Here is a 17,531-nt window from a genome sequence, read left to right as displayed (position 1 = left end):
TAGCAGACATAAATTATAGCCCATGTTAGGCTTATTTAGGTCTGTCTCAAATACAGGACATAAAACAGGGGCTTGATTGGAATGCTACTCCATCTCTCTGACAGTGCTGAGAAACTGATGGAAAGAGTGTACAGTGAAGGGTGGATCAGGACACTGTGCAAAGCAGGTCATGTACTTTGAGATCAATACATGTGTGCGTGTGTGTGTGTGTGTGTGTGTGTGTGTTGCATTGCTCTTTGTTAGCAGAAAATAGGTTAATAGCAAGGTTTATATATATATATATATATATAGTGACATGATCAAAAACAACATGTTTTTGTTATTTTAACTGTCCCCGTCCCATTAGGGTGACGTTTAAGTTTACTTTACTATATTGCATTGAAATCCTAATTTAATCATAGTAAACTATATATCATTGGAAAGGTCAAAGTCTTCTGACTACATATTTTACCACAGTTTTTTTGTTATGTAGGAAGAGTAGATCAAAATCTATTTACTCTCACCCTTCAACCTATGGTTACATTTGTGGTTACATATTTAAACCATAATATTGTTGTATAAACAGAAACAATCATGACAAACTATAAATAATTTGAAAGCTTAAATACTTTATTTTCAATTCTACAATTTTTTAAATGTTTCAAACATGCGTGTTGACAGTTTTTTTACATGAATGTAAATCTAAATCTTATAATAAAATATTGTATACACTAGCATCACGGTGGCGCAATGGCTAGTACGATCGCCTCACATCAAGATGGTCGCAGGTTTGAGCGCCGGCTGGGCCAGTTGGCATTTCTGTGTGGAGTTTGCATGTTCTCACCGTGTTTGCGTGGGTTTCCTCCGGTTTCTCCCACAGTCCAAAGACATGCGATATAGGTAAATTGAATAAGTTAAATTTGCCGTAGTGTATGTGTGTGAATGCAAGAGTGTTTCCCAGTGTTGGGTTGCAGCTGAAGGCGCATCTGCTGCGTAAAACATATGCTGGATAAGTTGCTGGTTCATTCCGCTGTGGCGACTCCTTGTTAATAAAGGAACTAAGCCAAAAAGAAAATGATTGAATGTTTACACACTGTAAAAAACGATTAGCTGACTTTACAAAGTGAGTAAACTGGTTGCATTCAAAACAATCTGTGGACTTTATGTTTAAAAAAGTAAACAAGTTGCTTTTAAAGCTATTAGTAGACTTAAAAAAGTAAGTAAACTCGCCTTAAAGCGATTAGCTGGCGTTACATGAAAAAGGTTAGTAATCTGGTGGGTGACAAAAAAAAAGAAGCGAGTATGCATGTTGCTTTTAAATCAATTAGTTGATGTTACTTAAAAAAGGTGAGTAATCTGGTTGCTTTTAAATCAACTAGATGACAAAATCATAACCAATCAAATGCTCTCTAGTATCTGACATGCCCTGCCCCCTTCAAGATGCCACATTTGATGAACTTAAGTTTAACTACGCTCACTGGCAGAGTGGTGATAAAACAAAACACTGTTGGCTTTGTTTTTGTTTTTTTGTTTTTACTATTTAAAGCACTTCACAGGACTAAAAAGTATTATTTAAACAAACTAAAAATTAAGTCAATGTTACAATTACAAGTTAGAGTTACTCACTTTTTCAAGATAAGTCAACACACCAGGCAAATATTGCGTTTGAAGACCTGCAGTAAAACAGTACGAGTGGTACCTGGGTGATGCAGACAGATGCTGAGTGGCCTTGCCAGTGTGTGAGCACTCATAGAAAACAACATGTTAAAATTTTAAAGATTGTGTCGTGGAGCTTCTCATCAGTTGTACAGCCACTCTTATAGTTTGTGTGGATCAGGTGGAGAACATCACTGATGTTGACCTTGAAGGCGGTCAGTGTAGAATGACATCTTGACAGCTGGCAGTTCATCAGAAATCCTCCAGCTGGCTGACCGAACACTGGGAAATAAAGGAATGATTATGGTCAGTGTAGTGTTCTTGAGGTCACTTCTCCTGCTGAGGGCACTAAATGACTGAGGTAACTAATGTTGTCATAGTGTTTACATTTGTTGTATAGTTTTATTGATGATTGAACAATTACATAAGATGTGGGATGTGAATTCCTGTTTATTTCCTGCTGTAACTTGTAGAAAAGAGAAAGAAACGAGGGAATAAAACCTCAAAAACTGGAATAAAAAAAAATTCATTTGTTAAAATGAAGATATACTAAATAAAAAATGTCAATTAAGTTGTGGATCTGCATGTGCATAGTTAAAACAACCAGAATAAAAAAAAAGTGTTTGATTGGAATGTGTATGCAATTTAAATCACATAGAACATGTACAACTGTTGCTTTTAGGATTCTACAAAAAACACATATTAATTAAATAAATTATTTTATACTCTTAAAATAATATTCTGATCATTATTATACTTTTTTTTAAATATAAAATTGAATCCCGTTTTACCACATCCTAAATGTGCCCTATTGGATTAGGGTCTGTTGACTGTGGAGGCCATTTGGGTACAGTGAATTCATTATTGTGTTCAAGAGACCAGCTTGAGATGATTTGTCCAGGTAGGCTGTGGCGTTGACATGATTCTCAATTGATACTAATAGACCCAAAGTGTGCCGAGAATATATCGCCCACACCATTACACCACCACCAGCTTGAACCACTGATACAAGGCAAGATGGTTCATGCTTTCATGTTGTTGATGCCAAATTCTGACCCTACCATTCGAATGTCGCAGCAGAAATCGAGACTCATCAGACAAGGCAATGTTTTTGGTTAATTGTAACATCAATTTCCTGTTCTTAGCTGACAGGAGTGGCACCCGGTGTGGTCTTGCTGCTGTTGCCCATCCACCTCAAGGCTGGATGTGTTGTTTGTTCAGAAATGCTCTACTCCATACAGCAGGTTGTAACGAGTGGTTATTTGAGTTACTGTTGCCTTTCTATGAGCTCAAAACAGCTCGTCTTGTTTTTCTCTGACCTCTGCATGTCATCAACAAGGCATTTGTGTCCACAGAACTGCCACTCACTGGATATTTTCTCTTTTTCGGACCATTCACTGTAAACACTAGAGATGGTTGTGTGTGAAAATCCCAGTAAATCAGCTTTAGTTTCTGAAATATTCAGACCAGCCCGTCTGGCGCCAACAACCATGCCACATTCAAAGTCTCTTAAATCACTTTTCTTTTCCATTCTGATGCTTGGTTTAAACTGCAGCAGATCATCTTGACCATGTCTACATGCCTAAATGCATTGTGCTGCTGCCCTGTGATTGGCTGATTAGAAATGTGCGTTAATAAGCAGTTGGACATGTATCCAATAACGTGGCTGGTGAGTGTGCATATATATTTTATTTAGATTATATATATAGAATTATTAGCCCCCCTTTGATTTTTTTTTCTGTTTTAAATATTTCCTAAATGCTGTTTAACAGATTCAGGACATTTTCACAGTATGTCTGATTTTTTTTCTTTCTGAGAAAGTCTTATTTGCTTTATTTTGGCTAGAATAAAAGCAGTTTTCAATTAAAAAAAAAAAAAAAACATTTTAAGGTCAATATTATTATTCCCTTTAAGCTATTTTTGTTTCTAATTGTTTACAGAATAAACCATCATTATACAATAACTTGCTTAAATACTCTAACCTGCCTAGTTAATCTAATTAACCCAGTTAAGCCTTTAAATGTCACTTTAAGCTGTAGAGAAGTGTCTTAAAAATTATCAAGTAAAATATTATTTACTGTCATCATGGCAAAAATAAAATAAATCAGTTATTAGAAATGAGTTAATAAAACTATTATGTTTAGAAATGTGTTGAAAAAAAAATCTTCTCTTCGTTAAACCAAAATTGGGGAAAAATAAATGGGGGCTAATAATTCTGACTGCAACTACATATATGGCTATATCTATATATATATATATATATATATATATATATATATATATATATATATATATATATATATATATATATATATATATATATATATATATATATATGGCAGCAACATTGTTGATATTTGAAACACATTTTCCTAAAAATTACATCATTACAAATTTTAAAAATTATGCAAATCATTAAATGTTGTGATCTGAAATGAATTTTATATGTGAGAATAAAGAGATCACAGAGTGCAGTAAGAGATGAAACAATGTAGGAAAGTGGTTGCCAGGGACAACAGTCAAAAATAAAGTCTTGAATAAATAAGATATCCTGAGGAAATCTGAACAAAGAGTCATAAAATAATGTATGAATACTGTAAACCGTTGATTCATTAGCTCATTTACCCTGGTATCTTCACGTCAAAGTATCCAACATTTTGAATGTGCTGCAATTTTGTGTTTATTTTAATACTTTTTTTTATCCTTCCTGATGTTACATAATCATGTTACTATGTTTGACTACCTTGCTTGCACAGACTCTTTTTATAAAGCCTACTGATAAATATCTGTTCATAATTTATTCACGTTACATTTTAGTTGGCTATCACTGGTGAGGTAAAAAGCATCTTAGATCTAATTTCAAATCAGCTCAATTCAGATCCAATTGGATACTAAACAAAGAAAATGAAACAAACAAATGCAGTCTATTGATTTCGGTGAAACAGCACCTCGTGGCGGTGATCTGCGCATGTGCACCGTCTCATTTATCACATTCTGGCAACCTGCGTGAATACAGTACTGAAAGAACAACCATGTTAGCTTGTCAACACACAAAATAGACACTAAAGCTATTTAAATTCCCTGACTCAGAGTAATTTTGCCTGCTTCTGCCGGAAAAAAGGCATCCACCAACACTTAAGGATAACGGATTAGCTCGTGTAAATGTGTATTTGCATGCGTTCTGTGTTGGGAAAATATGCTGTGATGAAAAGCGGCTTTGTTTGCGGTTTTCAGAGGTGTCAAGTTAAAGTCGGGCCAGGCAATTTGCACCGAGCCTCAATCTATCAAAATGGCAGCTGGTGCAGCAGGTCCTCGGAGACTTGCTGAAGAAAGTACGCTTTGTTTCTTTTCTTTATTTAGTTTGCCGCGTCTTATGATTAAAATGTCACAAAAGAAAAGATCGTGTCAGCGGGCTTTGCGGGGTGAGATCTAACATGCTCTCCTCCTGAATGATGTTTCTTACTGATGGAATATTGCACACAGAAATGTCATTAGCTACTTCCAGCTTGATCGCCTGGTGCCTGAGTTTCACCCATGTTTCTGGAAATAAATGAGTGTTTATTCAGGATTGGGTTGATGTAACCTCTGGAAGTTTGTTCTATACAGTATAATGTTAGCAGAAAAAGAAATGAAATATTAAAATAAAACATTTATTTCAACTAGTTGCTAAGGAAATATTTCTCAATATGTAGAGAAATGTAAAACAAACTGACAAAAATAAGAAAATAACATAATTTTAACAACAATTACAGTGAAAACATGAAGTCTAAATCTAAATGTATTAAATGACAATTGGAATTGTGGTCTGTCTTGTATATTAAAAGCATAATATTTCTATATATATATATATATATATATATATATATATATATATATATATATATATATATATATATATATATATATATACCGGCCGCTTTATTAGGTACACCTTACTAGTATTGGGTTCATACCTGCCAACATTTGTCTCTAAAAATCCAGCAGACTGGGAGGGGGGTGGCGGGTAGTGGAGATGTCTAGGTGTCTGGGGTAAGGTGTCTGAATAACAGCTGTAACTGTACTATGTATGCACCAGGTTTTGGTGGGGGTGGGAAGAAATTATGGGAGTTTTCTGGGAGAAATAACAAAACGGTAGGGTGGCGGAAGAGGGGTCTGAAATACAGGAGACTTCTGGGAAAAACGGGAATATTGGCAGGTATAGCTGGGTTGGATGCCCTTTTTCCTTCAGAACTGCTTTAATCCTGTGTCATAGATTCAACAAGGTACTTGAAATATTCCTCAGAGATTTTGATCCATATTGACATGATAGCATCACGCAGTTGCTGCAAATTTGTTGGCTGCACATCCATGATGCAAATCTACCATTCCACCCAAAGGTGCTGTATTGGATTGAGATCTGGTGACTGTGGAGACTGCTGCAAGTAGTCATTTGAAGATAGGTACACTGTGGTCAAAAATTGATGGACATGGTCAGTAACACGTTGCTGCCACGTGATTGACTCATTGGAAATTACACAGGTGTACCTTATAAAGTGTGTGTGTGTGTGTGTGTGTGTGTGTGTGTGTATGTGTATACATACATACATACATATATATATATATATATATATATATATATATATATATATATATATATATATATATATATATATATATATATATATATATATACACACACACACACACACACACACACACACACACTTTATAAGGTACACCTGTAATTTCCAATGAGTCAATCATGTATATATATAAGAACAGTGTTATGCATTACATTTTTAAAGAACATTCAAATCCCGAGTAACAAGCAATTTCAACTTCTGCCATTAACATTTATTACGGCTTTAAAAGACCATATATACATAAATAAGTACTGTATAAAAACACATTTGCTAACCTCTCAATATCCCCCACTTAACAATAGTGAACTGTGAATAAAAGAATTCAGCAGGATCATAAATTACAGAATTAGGTCAAGTGTATTTGCTCAATTGTCCCTTCCTCCCAAAGCATAAATTCAGTCAAAACCTTCTGCATACTAAACTCTAGGCTGAGCAGCTGAGCAGATCCAGAGCTGTTGAACCATGGATGTAAGTCCCATCACGTCCTGCTGTATTATTATTGTGCTCTTCAGGAAGTCATTTAACCCTAACATGCTGCAGTGGGGATCTTCAGTCACTCGACACAGAGACTGTGCTCACAAGTGTCCACTCACTGACTTCTTTCAGTCTAATTGACCAACGGATAAACCCCTCCCCTTAAACACAGACAGCCAATGACAGTTGAGTATAGGTGCCATGGGGACTGAAACATGTATGTCTTTAGGCTTCAGTGCCACAGAAAACATTGGGCTGCCTAAGCTTTCAGACCCAGCCAATAAGGCGACTCTGGAGGCAGCGTTTCTGCATGAAGACACCTCGTAAAACAGATTTCAGACAGATTTCTGAGAGAGCATAATGATTTAATCATGTAACGAAACAAAACAGAGCAAGCTTTGGAATTTTTGCTTACTGGAATACCAACATCTCGCTAAAAATGGCACCAAAAGTAGACATTATTGGTTAAAAACAATGCAATCTCACTAAAATTTTGACATAGTGGCAAATGTAGGGGAGGGTTTTGAGGACACACCTCCTTTTAAAATTTGTACGTTTTTATACAAATTAAATTGTATGAATTTGTATGAATTACACGCCTTTCTGACAATACGTACAATACGTAGTTCTGTTTCCTTGGGCTGATCAAAACTGCACATTTGTATACAAAAATGAAACTTTGAGGTACATGTTTATCTTTTCAGCTCGACTGTCAGAATTGGATTGCACAACATTGTGGGATATCGAAGGCAGTGAAGGATATGCTCCATAAGTAGGTACCTCCTGAGACAGGAAGTGAAGCTGTATTTGGATTCTGACATTTCTTGATTCTTTTCAGCCTTGAAATGCTGCCTCAGAAGACAACATTTTAAAGCTTTCAGAAACACAGACATTGAAAGATCTGAAGCTCTCAATGACTTGACCCTAACCTGATTTCACCAAGTAGGACATGTTCCTGGAACAACATTTCCAATCAGCCAACCAGAATTAAGGGATACATTTAAGGCTTGCCGTTAGGCTTATGCACTTCTACATGATTGTTATCTGACTATTCTTCTCCTCTGATTTCGGGAATGATTTACAGTTGTGGTTGAGTTAAGGAGTAGGGAATAGGTATGGACTACATTTTCGAACAAAAATGATGTTCCAGGATCAACATAGATGTTAATCCAGCATTGCATCGTACTTGGCATCGTGGCTTGATAGTGCTTATTCTACAAAAATTATAAAACTATGTGTCTGGGACAGTTGTAAAACTGATCCCAGGTGTCTTGAGAAAGCGGGCAATGAAAATGACTTCCTTCTATTTTTAAACCCAAACAAGCCAACCAAGCATCAAGTAGATTAGCAGGGATGTATATATTTGTTCTAGTTAAGTCAAAGCAAACAATGCTATTAACATCATTTAAATCTACTGAATCCAACCAAGACTCATTCTGATTGAGTACCCCTATATACATTTCTGGAGAGAGCAAAATACATCCCAGGAGCTACGTTTTTTCTTGCCGTTTTTGTTTTCACGGATCTACCACAGGCTTCTGTGTACATTTTTTCAGATCTAATATTTTTATTGCAAGTGCCATTTGTGCCTGCTGTAAATCCACCAGAGGCCGATGTCACCTGACTGACTGACCAACCGACCAATCCCTTCACCCTCCTCTTTCCCTAAACCCAACCAATAGTGTTTTTAAAAGCACAGATTTAACCGCCCACCCCTTCCCTAAATGCAACAGTGTTTTAAAGAGCAATCCAGAAAAAGAAAAGCCCCCTGATTTTACCACATTTTCAGATTTTACCACATTCTCACCCTGTTATTTACTTGTTCATTTTATTTTTTAGCTTTTGTTTTGCTCTCACTCACTTTCTTGAACCATTCTTCACAGGACTCGAACCCCATCGTCATGGTCAACTCCACTCATGTCACACATGTCGAGCTACCTGACAAACTTTTTACAGCGGGAAAGCTGTCCATACAGAGGTAAGTGGTCAGGTGGTAAGTGAGGAAAAGGAACTGCATCATACCACCCCATAGCATTCGGTTTAAAGGTGAAATGCAGCCATACATAGCTCTGGCTACATAATTCATGATCTGCAAAAAATGTATATAGAGCTACATTTTCAGAATGAGCTTATGTTGATTGAATCATAATTGTTAGCTACTGTAACACAGCATCTGGTTTTGAAAAGTTAGATAGGAGCCACTATTGTTAGCAACAGCTCTCGCTTTATAGGGCCTTTCCATATTAAAATGGTTCAATGTAAACTAACTTAATCTTACCTGTGGATTTTGTCATCTGCGATCATGAAGATGGTACAGTATATTGAGGCTTATCCTGCTTGCACTGTGATCTGTAAACCCTCCTCGCTCCCAAATGAATCTTGATATCCTCCATGTTTGTTTTAAAAATGTTATACATCCTCCATAGCATATTTAAAAGGACAGTTCATCCAAAAAATAACTCATTATGTAAGCACCCTCAAGTAGTTCCAAACCTTAATAGTTTCTTTATGCTGGTAAACACGAAATAAGAAATGTTAAAGAAAGCTGAAAACAAATACAAAAGGACGTCGGTGGTAACAGGTTTTCAACTTACTTCAAAATATCTTGTTTTGTGTTGAACAAAAGGAAGGAAGTCAAACACGTTAGGTGTGAGTAAATGATGGTAGAATTTTTTTATTTTTTGGTTGAACTGTCCCTTTAAGTCCCACTTGAATGCTCCTTGGTGTTACTAAACTATGCTCGGTTGTATTAAAAACATGGAACAAGGTTTTCACACTGACAGCTTCCACTCTAAGACATTTAGCAGCTCTGTTTGTTTGTCTAAGCAACAGCAACAGTTATTAAGGAGTATTGCTTGCTGAGACTGTAGGTAAAGTGATGAATACACTAAAAACAATCATAACAAGTCAGGGCTTTCACACTTTGCTTCGACTTTCTGGGTTTGTCCAGATGCCTTGTGCTTGTATGTTATGACCATAAGCTCTTTTATTTAATTATGTTGGCCGCTGGCAAGAAATGAAGGCTTATGAGGGGCTTATGGGTTCTGGAAATACGTGTTGGTAATTAAACGCTTTAGTTATGTTTACAGATCTGTTTTGCATTCAATTGTATTGCCGTTTATAAAGTCAACATTGGGTCAATATGAGGTCAGTAAGATTATGAGTTACAATTAGTCACACATTAACAATTAGTCACACATTAAACGGTAGAATTTGCTCATGGAGCCACACTGGATATAAGAATTCTTCCTCTTTTTAAAATGTCATTATAATGCAGCAAAGGATGTTTTGTGTAACGTAATTATATAACTTAACATGACTCAAGTAATGAAAGATACATTATTTATCAACATTAGATGAAACTCTAATGTGCATACCTCATGAGGAAAAGCTGAAAAGAGCCATAGTGATGTCAACAAAAAAAACATAAAAAGTGAAGTGTCATGCAGGGAATTATGGGAAAGTGAATTCACACTTTTACACACTACTTCAAGTCTAGTCGCCTATTCAATTTTTAGAAACAAAAAGTATAACTTGACTTCTAGTTGATCGTTTGATATCAGAGGTGGCTTATATGAAAGGCAAATGCCTCTAGATTACACTTATTTGACCAAAATAAAATATGATATGCCTTGATTTTTGTATTATTTAATTAGGACAGTAAGGTCTGACTTTGCATCCATACATCTCTGCAATGACTCAAATAACTTATTAATAAAGTCATCTGGAATGGCAAAGAAAGCATTCTTGCAGGACTCCCAGAGTTCATCAAGATTCTTTGGATTCATCGTCAACGCCTCCTCCTTCATCTTACCCCAGACATGCTCAATAATGTTCATATCTGGTGACAGGGCTGGCCAATCCTGGAGCACCTTGACCTTCTTAGCTTTCAAGAACTAAAGAAATTGCCCTCTCCTGTGGTTTGTACACTCTGCAGATCTTTCACACGTCCCCCATACTGAATGTAACCCCAAACCATGATTTCTCCTTCACCAAACGTGACTGATTTCTTGAATCTTGGGTCTGTATGGGTTCCAGTAGGTATTCTGCAGTATTTGTGATAATTGAGATGCACATAATTCATTGGAAAAATCTTCCTTCAGCCACTTTTCCAAATGATCAACTAGAAGTTATTATTTGTTGCCCTTACAACTAGGATCGAAGACAAGACTTTTGTCAGGTAGTGTATATTTAATATATTTAATTTCATAATTATTTATGATCACACTTTGCAATAAGGCTCATTAGTTAATGTTAATTAATGCATTTACTAACATGAACAAACAATGAACAATACATTTACTACTGTATTTTTTCATGTTAGTTCATGTTAACTCACGGTGCATTAACAAGAATGGACTTGTATGTTAATAATGCATTAGTAAATGTTCAATTATGATTAATAAATGCTGTACATGTGTTGTTCATGATTAGTTTATTTTAGTAAATGCATTAACTAATGAACCTTATTGTAAAGTGTTACCTTATTTATTAAGGAAAGTTAATATTAACCAGTTTACAGAGTTTTACAGCTTTTTTAAACTGTTAAATACACTGACCTTTAAAAATAAGCACAGCTACTGGTTTTACAGATTGCAGTACATTACATATATGCTTTAGGCATATATTGTATTCAAAATCAAACAAAAAAAGATAACACTTTATCATAACTACAAGGGAACTGCATGTACTATAAGGGAGTTGCAAAGTCTTTGCTTTAGATTAAGTCACAAAAACGGCATTAAGTTGGGTTAATAAAGCATTTATTTACATACAGAGTAACCATTTATATATGCTTTAATAATAAGAAGCAAATACTAATTTCATTCATTCATTTTCCTTTGGCATAGTCCCTTTATTCATCAGGGTTCGCCACAGCAGAATAAAGCAACAGCCTATCCATTACATGTTTTACACAGTGGATGCCCTTCCAGCTGCAACCCAACACTGGAAAACACCCATACACTTTCACATTCACAAACATAAACTACAGACAATTTAGTTTTAAATTCAATTCACCTATAGCGCATGTCTTTGGACTGTGGGGGAAACCGGAGCACCCAGAGGAAAACCATGCCAACATCGGAAGAACATGCAAACTCCACACAGAAATGCCAACAGACCCAGCCAGGGTTGAACGAGCGACCTACTTGCTGTGAGGCCACCTTGCCGCCCAAATTACATATTTAGTAATGAATAAATAATCATTAAAAAAGCATGAAAATACAATTATAAGACTAGAAGACTTATGAACTTATGTAGAGTAAGTAAATGTAGAGTTAATGCTTAACAAATGATGAATTAACTTTTTGTTAAAGCTTAATAAATGATACATGTAGTGTGTATTTATTGTAAAGTGTTACCACAAATGCAAGTGCTCTTTGTACAAGGGATTCATAAAGATAAGCAACAAAATCATAAGTTCAAGGCACTCAAAAAGTCCTTGAAAAAGTTAAAGCCTTTATTAATATGGCTATTATTTAAACAAAATAAAAAAAGCACTATTGTGCACCGCACCTACTCGTTTTGGCAAAACTTGCCTTCATCAGGATGATGAAATAGCTAATCTGGAAAACTATACGAAGCAATACACACTGTATAATACACACTGTAAATACGGTGTGTTTAGCACTGTGGGGAATCCAGGAGCACAGCGCTGGCTTCAGGCTAAACGTGCTGCACAGCTGCTTGATTGATCACCTCACAAGCACAGTTGCTTTGATTAACAGCCGCTTTCCAGCTTGTCACCCAAGTATCTGCTGTAATTTCTTGCTTTTTACTTGTCAGCAGATTGAGAGTGGGCAATTTTGACCAGTGCACTTGTCACTAGTCCCCGGGGGATATAAGCGGTAATCACATCTCGATTAGGAAGCCGTACACTGCAAATTACTCCATGTTGGTGTTGTGACAGTGTTAATTTACACAAGTTGAAAGATGGAAATGGGATGTTCGAGCAATGTGCAAAATGCAAGACACAGACCAGCAAGCGAGCAAATTAGTAGTGTAATTAGAAATATTTGTTTTCGCAGAGAGTGTCGATGCCTTACAGTTGGGTACAAATTGCAAAATGTCAAAAGATCTTAACGTGTTCGAATACGATCGTTTCTAATTACAACTCAATGAATGTAAGATAGTAATAGAAGTCACGAAGATTAAATGAGGAAAATATTGTATGGAGATTCTTGAATATGATTAGGCCTATAGAATTTAAGGTTTACTAAAAAAAAAAATGATGTTCTTTTCTTAGCTTTTCTCCACATAATGGCACATCTGTTAAGCTTCAATAATGAGACGATAAAACTGCGGAAGACCATAAAAAAATACAGCACACAAATGGGGCAGTCGTTATTCATTGATAATTTTCCACTCCAGTGAGCTGTTAAACACCACCGGATCATTGAGCGAACAAATCATTCTTTTGGGTCGGTTCTTCAATAGACCAGTTGGTGTGGTTTCCTAAAGCTGCAGACTAGACTAAATTATCAAGTTTTATGGACACATTTGGATTTATTGGTATGAGATTGAGTAAAATTTTAATATTCGTTTTATTTTAGAAAAAAAAATGGTCATTTAAAGTTTTTTTTTCCCTTGAAAAAAAACCAAAAGGCAATTTATACGATTTTAATAACTGCATTGTAACTATTAAAATACAAATTATTTATAATCATTATCATCATCTTCATAATAATAATTATAATAATAAAAATTATAATATTAATAATAACAATACAAATAATAATAATAACTGCATTGTAACTGTTAAAATACAAAGAATTAATATCAATAATATTAATAATAATAATAATAATAATAATAACCGCAGAAGGAAGTGCTGTCGTCTCACAGCAAGAAGGTTGCTGGTTCGAGCCAAGGCTGGGTCAGTTCTGTGTGGAGTTTGCATGTTCTCCCTGCGCTCGCGTGGGTTTCCTCCGGGTGCTCTGGTTTCCCCCACAGTCCAAAGACATGCGGTACAGGTGAATTGGGCAGGCTAAATTATCTGTAGTGTATGAGTGTGAATGAGTGTGTATGGATGTTTCCCAGAGATGGGTTGCAGCTGGAAGGAGTTCTCTGCATAAAACATATGCTGGATAATAATGATAATAATTATTATTATTATAATAATGATAATAATAATAATAATAAAAATAGTAATATTTGTATCTATATTAATATAACTTTATATAATTATCTATAACAATATAACTGCATTGTAATGGTTAAAATACTAATTATTAATATCAACAATAAAGATTATAAATAAAAATAATTAAAATAATATTAATAATAATAACTGCATTGTAACTGCTAATATGCACAATATTAATAATAACATTAATAATAATATTAATAATAGTAAAAATTATTATAAAATAATATAAAAATAGTTAATAACTGCATTGTAACAAATTATTTATTTGATGATGATTATTATTATTGTTATTATTATTATTATTATTATTATTATTATTATTAGTATCATTATTGTTATTATTATTATTATTATTATTATTATTATTATTATCATTATTATTATTATTATTATTATTATTATTATATTTGTTGTTGTTGTTGTTGTTGTTATTGTTATTATATAACTGATTAGTAAATGTTAATAATAATAATGATAATGATAATGATAGTAGTAATAATAATGATATAAGCAGTTATGTAATAATAATAATAACTGCTTTGTTAATATACACAATGATTATGATAATAATAATAATAATAATAATTATTATTATTATTATTATTATTATTATTACTATTATTATTAATAATAATAATAATAATAATAATAATAAACAGCTTTGATACTTAATATAAACATTATTTATAATAAGAATAATAATAATAATAGCTTTGTAACTTATTATACTCATTATTTATAATAATCATAACAATAATAAATGTAATTTTTTAAATAATATTATAATTTTCTTCTTTAAAGAATAAATTCCTTCATTAAAATGTATAATTCTATAGTATTTTTTATTTTAATAGACTTTATATGTTTGGTCGATCATTCATGTAACATTAATGAATAAAAAGTTAATAAATAAAAACGAAACTGTTAAAGTAAAAACAATAAAAAAATCACCAAAATGACCCAGAAAACATGCATTTCCTAACAGCTAATACATCAGACTATTATGCAATTCTTTTGCATTATCACCATGTACTTTACAGTACATTTATCATGTTACAGCACCATATTTACACAGTATTTATCATATAGTCTATTTGTCGCCTTGTAATTCTGAACATATACATCAAAGTCGGTTATGATGCCCCTTGAGGCTTCCCACTGGTTCACAGCCTTGCAGACTGGAGCTTAATAATACACTCATGCTGCCTGCTTTATCACAACACAGTGTTGATACACTCCTGACACGCAGCCAAGTCAAGCCCTGGTGATCTTTCACCTTTTAAAAGCATTCATTCATGTCATAACCCCGGATCTAATGCCATTAATTGGATACGTCACGAGTGCAGTGATGACTGTAAGGTGTTTACAAGATTCTAGCCAAAGACCTGAAGAATTCACAGTCAGCTGGCAGGGGTATTATGTATGCTTTAAAAGGGTAGTTCACCCAAAAATAAAAATTCTGTCATTATTTACTCATTTGTTTTAAACCTTTATAGCTTCTTTTTTCTTTTTGTTTTGAACACAATAAAAAAGATAATTTGAAGAATGCTGTAAACCTTTAACCATTGACTTCCATGGTATTTGTAAATGCTTATCAGATCTGCAGCAGAAAGAAATTCTTAAAAGTTTGGAGACACTTCAGGGTGAGTAAACAGTGAGTAAATGAGCTCATTTTGGGTGAGCTATCGCTTTAATCCCCTAGAGAGGACAAACATTTCAAGACGGGACGCTGAATGTTAGAAAGAAACGGGGGGTTGGGGGGGGTCTGTGATGCTAATGGGTAAGATGAGAATGTTCGAAAAACACATCGAGCACGAGGCTTGGCAATTAGCTGTTTGCTAGAGGTGAAAAATGAAGCGTATCGACTGCTGCTGTAAATAGAGACATCTCGGTTTTCAGCAACCCTCCCCCATCCGGCTGGAGCGGCCCGAAACAGATCACATGATGAACAGAAAATACCATACAGGCCACCCACTCGCCCTGTGGAGGACTCCTCTGATACTCCCAGGTGCATTCAGACTGACTGACAACTGCAGCACTGCAGGCTTAATATAACAAGTGGCTGATACTGGCGATATGACATTCCCATTAGTTATATTTTGGGTCATATTCAAGGCTGGGATTGTTCTGGTGTTAGCTTTCAGAATGAAGATTAGGGTAACACTTGCTAGGATTATACAACTGAAGCAAAGCTGTGGTGCTCCACCAGTGTTGAGCATAATTAGTTACATTTTAATTACTGTAATTAAATTACTTTTCTATTACACTGTAAAAAAAAAAATGCTGGGTTCCACAACAATTGACTTGTGTTGGATAACATAAAGGAATTAAGTAAATTTTTTAGTTTTGAGCATAAAACAAATAAGTTTTGTGTTGTTTTCATATAACAAATAAGATTTGAGATTTGTCTTGTTTCAGCTTATTTCAAAGTAATTTGAAAAAAGAACAAACATATATATATATATATATATATATATATATATATATATATATATATATATATATATATATATATATATATATATATATATATATATATATATTTGATTTTTGAGTGTATAAAACAAAAAAGAAGGGATTACTTTCAATTTCCAGGTAATCTAATAACTAATTACAGTTGATTATAATGTACTTGATTTAAATCCTGTACATTATTATAACAGTTCTTTATAAATCGATTCAGTAACACTGATCAATTGTATTTTTTGTTAAATATATATTTTGCAGAATTCAAATTTTGTTTTCAACCACAGAAGGTTACATATGCAACCCAGGCTCATTCTGAAAATGTACCCCTATAGAGAAATGTACCGCTATAGCCAAATACGTCCCAGAATGTATGTTTTATTGCAGTTTTTGTTTTCGCCAATCCATCAGAGCCTGCTGTGTACACTTTTTCAGATCTCAAATTTCTCTCGCGAGTGCCTTTTGCGCCAGCTATTTTCAGGCAAATCCACCAGAGTCCGCTGTCGACGGACTGACAGAATGACTGACCAATCGACTGACCCACCCTCCAAATTCCCTACACCCAACCAATAGTGTTTTCAAAAGCACCAATAGACCTGTCCACTTGCTTCCCTTAACCCAACTGCAGTGTTTTAAAAAGCAATCCAGAAAAAGAAAAGCCCTTATCTGCCATTACCACGTTTTCAGATGTTACCATATCTTCACTCTGTTATTTACTTGTTTATTTAATTTTTTTTGGCTTCTGTTTGTGTCTTGGAACTGTTCTTAGCTGGATTCTGTCCATCATGGTCAACTCAGCGTTACATCTCAAATCCGTATACCTACATGCCGAGCTACTGGACCAACTGGCCCAAAGCTCATTGATGCACAATGCAACAAAGGCTATCCTGTCTGGACAGAGCTCTGTTGTGGCACAAGTAACACACAATTTTAATGGTGGTTATGGGTCAAATGTGTCACAAATGCAACACAAAACCCCACAAAAAGTCTTATATGTTTTATTTTGGCTAGAATAAAAGCAGTTTTTAGTTTAAAAAGTCACAATCATTAGCCCCCTTAAGCTATATTTATTTTTCAATTGTCTATTATGTTTAGAAAATGTGTTGAAAAACAATATTTTCTCTGTTAAACAGAAATATACAGGGAAAAAATTATACAGAGGGGCTAATAAATCAGGAGGGATA

At 34.5% G+C, this 17,531-nt stretch overlaps 1 long non-coding RNA gene across 3 annotated transcripts in view; it reads right to left on the bottom strand.

Annotated features, from left to right (window-relative positions):
* Positions 1-594: 594 nt before the first annotated feature.
* LOC147836467 (uncharacterized) overlaps positions 595-17,531 on the bottom strand; it is a 97,349-nt gene continuing 80,412 nt past the window's right edge. The window contains exons 4-5 of one of the 3 annotated variants that reach the window (XR_015494108.1): positions 1,606-1,917; positions 595-1,037 (exon numbers count right to left, since the gene is read on the bottom strand). This is a non-coding gene — a long non-coding RNA (uncharacterized LOC147836467). Of the gene's footprint in view, positions 1,038-1,495; positions 1,918-17,531 lie in introns of those variants that run through there. The other 2 variants (XR_015494107.1, XR_015494109.1) reach the window with 2 other exon arrangements.

This window comes from Danio rerio, chromosome 6 (assembly GCF_052040795.2).
Source record: "Danio rerio strain M-AB ecotype USA chromosome 6, GRCz13ab, whole genome shotgun sequence".
In the NCBI taxonomy this organism is placed as follows: Eukaryota; Metazoa; Chordata; class Actinopteri; order Cypriniformes; family Danionidae; genus Danio; species Danio rerio.
The sequence above is the reverse complement of the archived record's forward strand: the minus strand, read 5'-3'. Positions and strand labels throughout refer to the sequence as shown.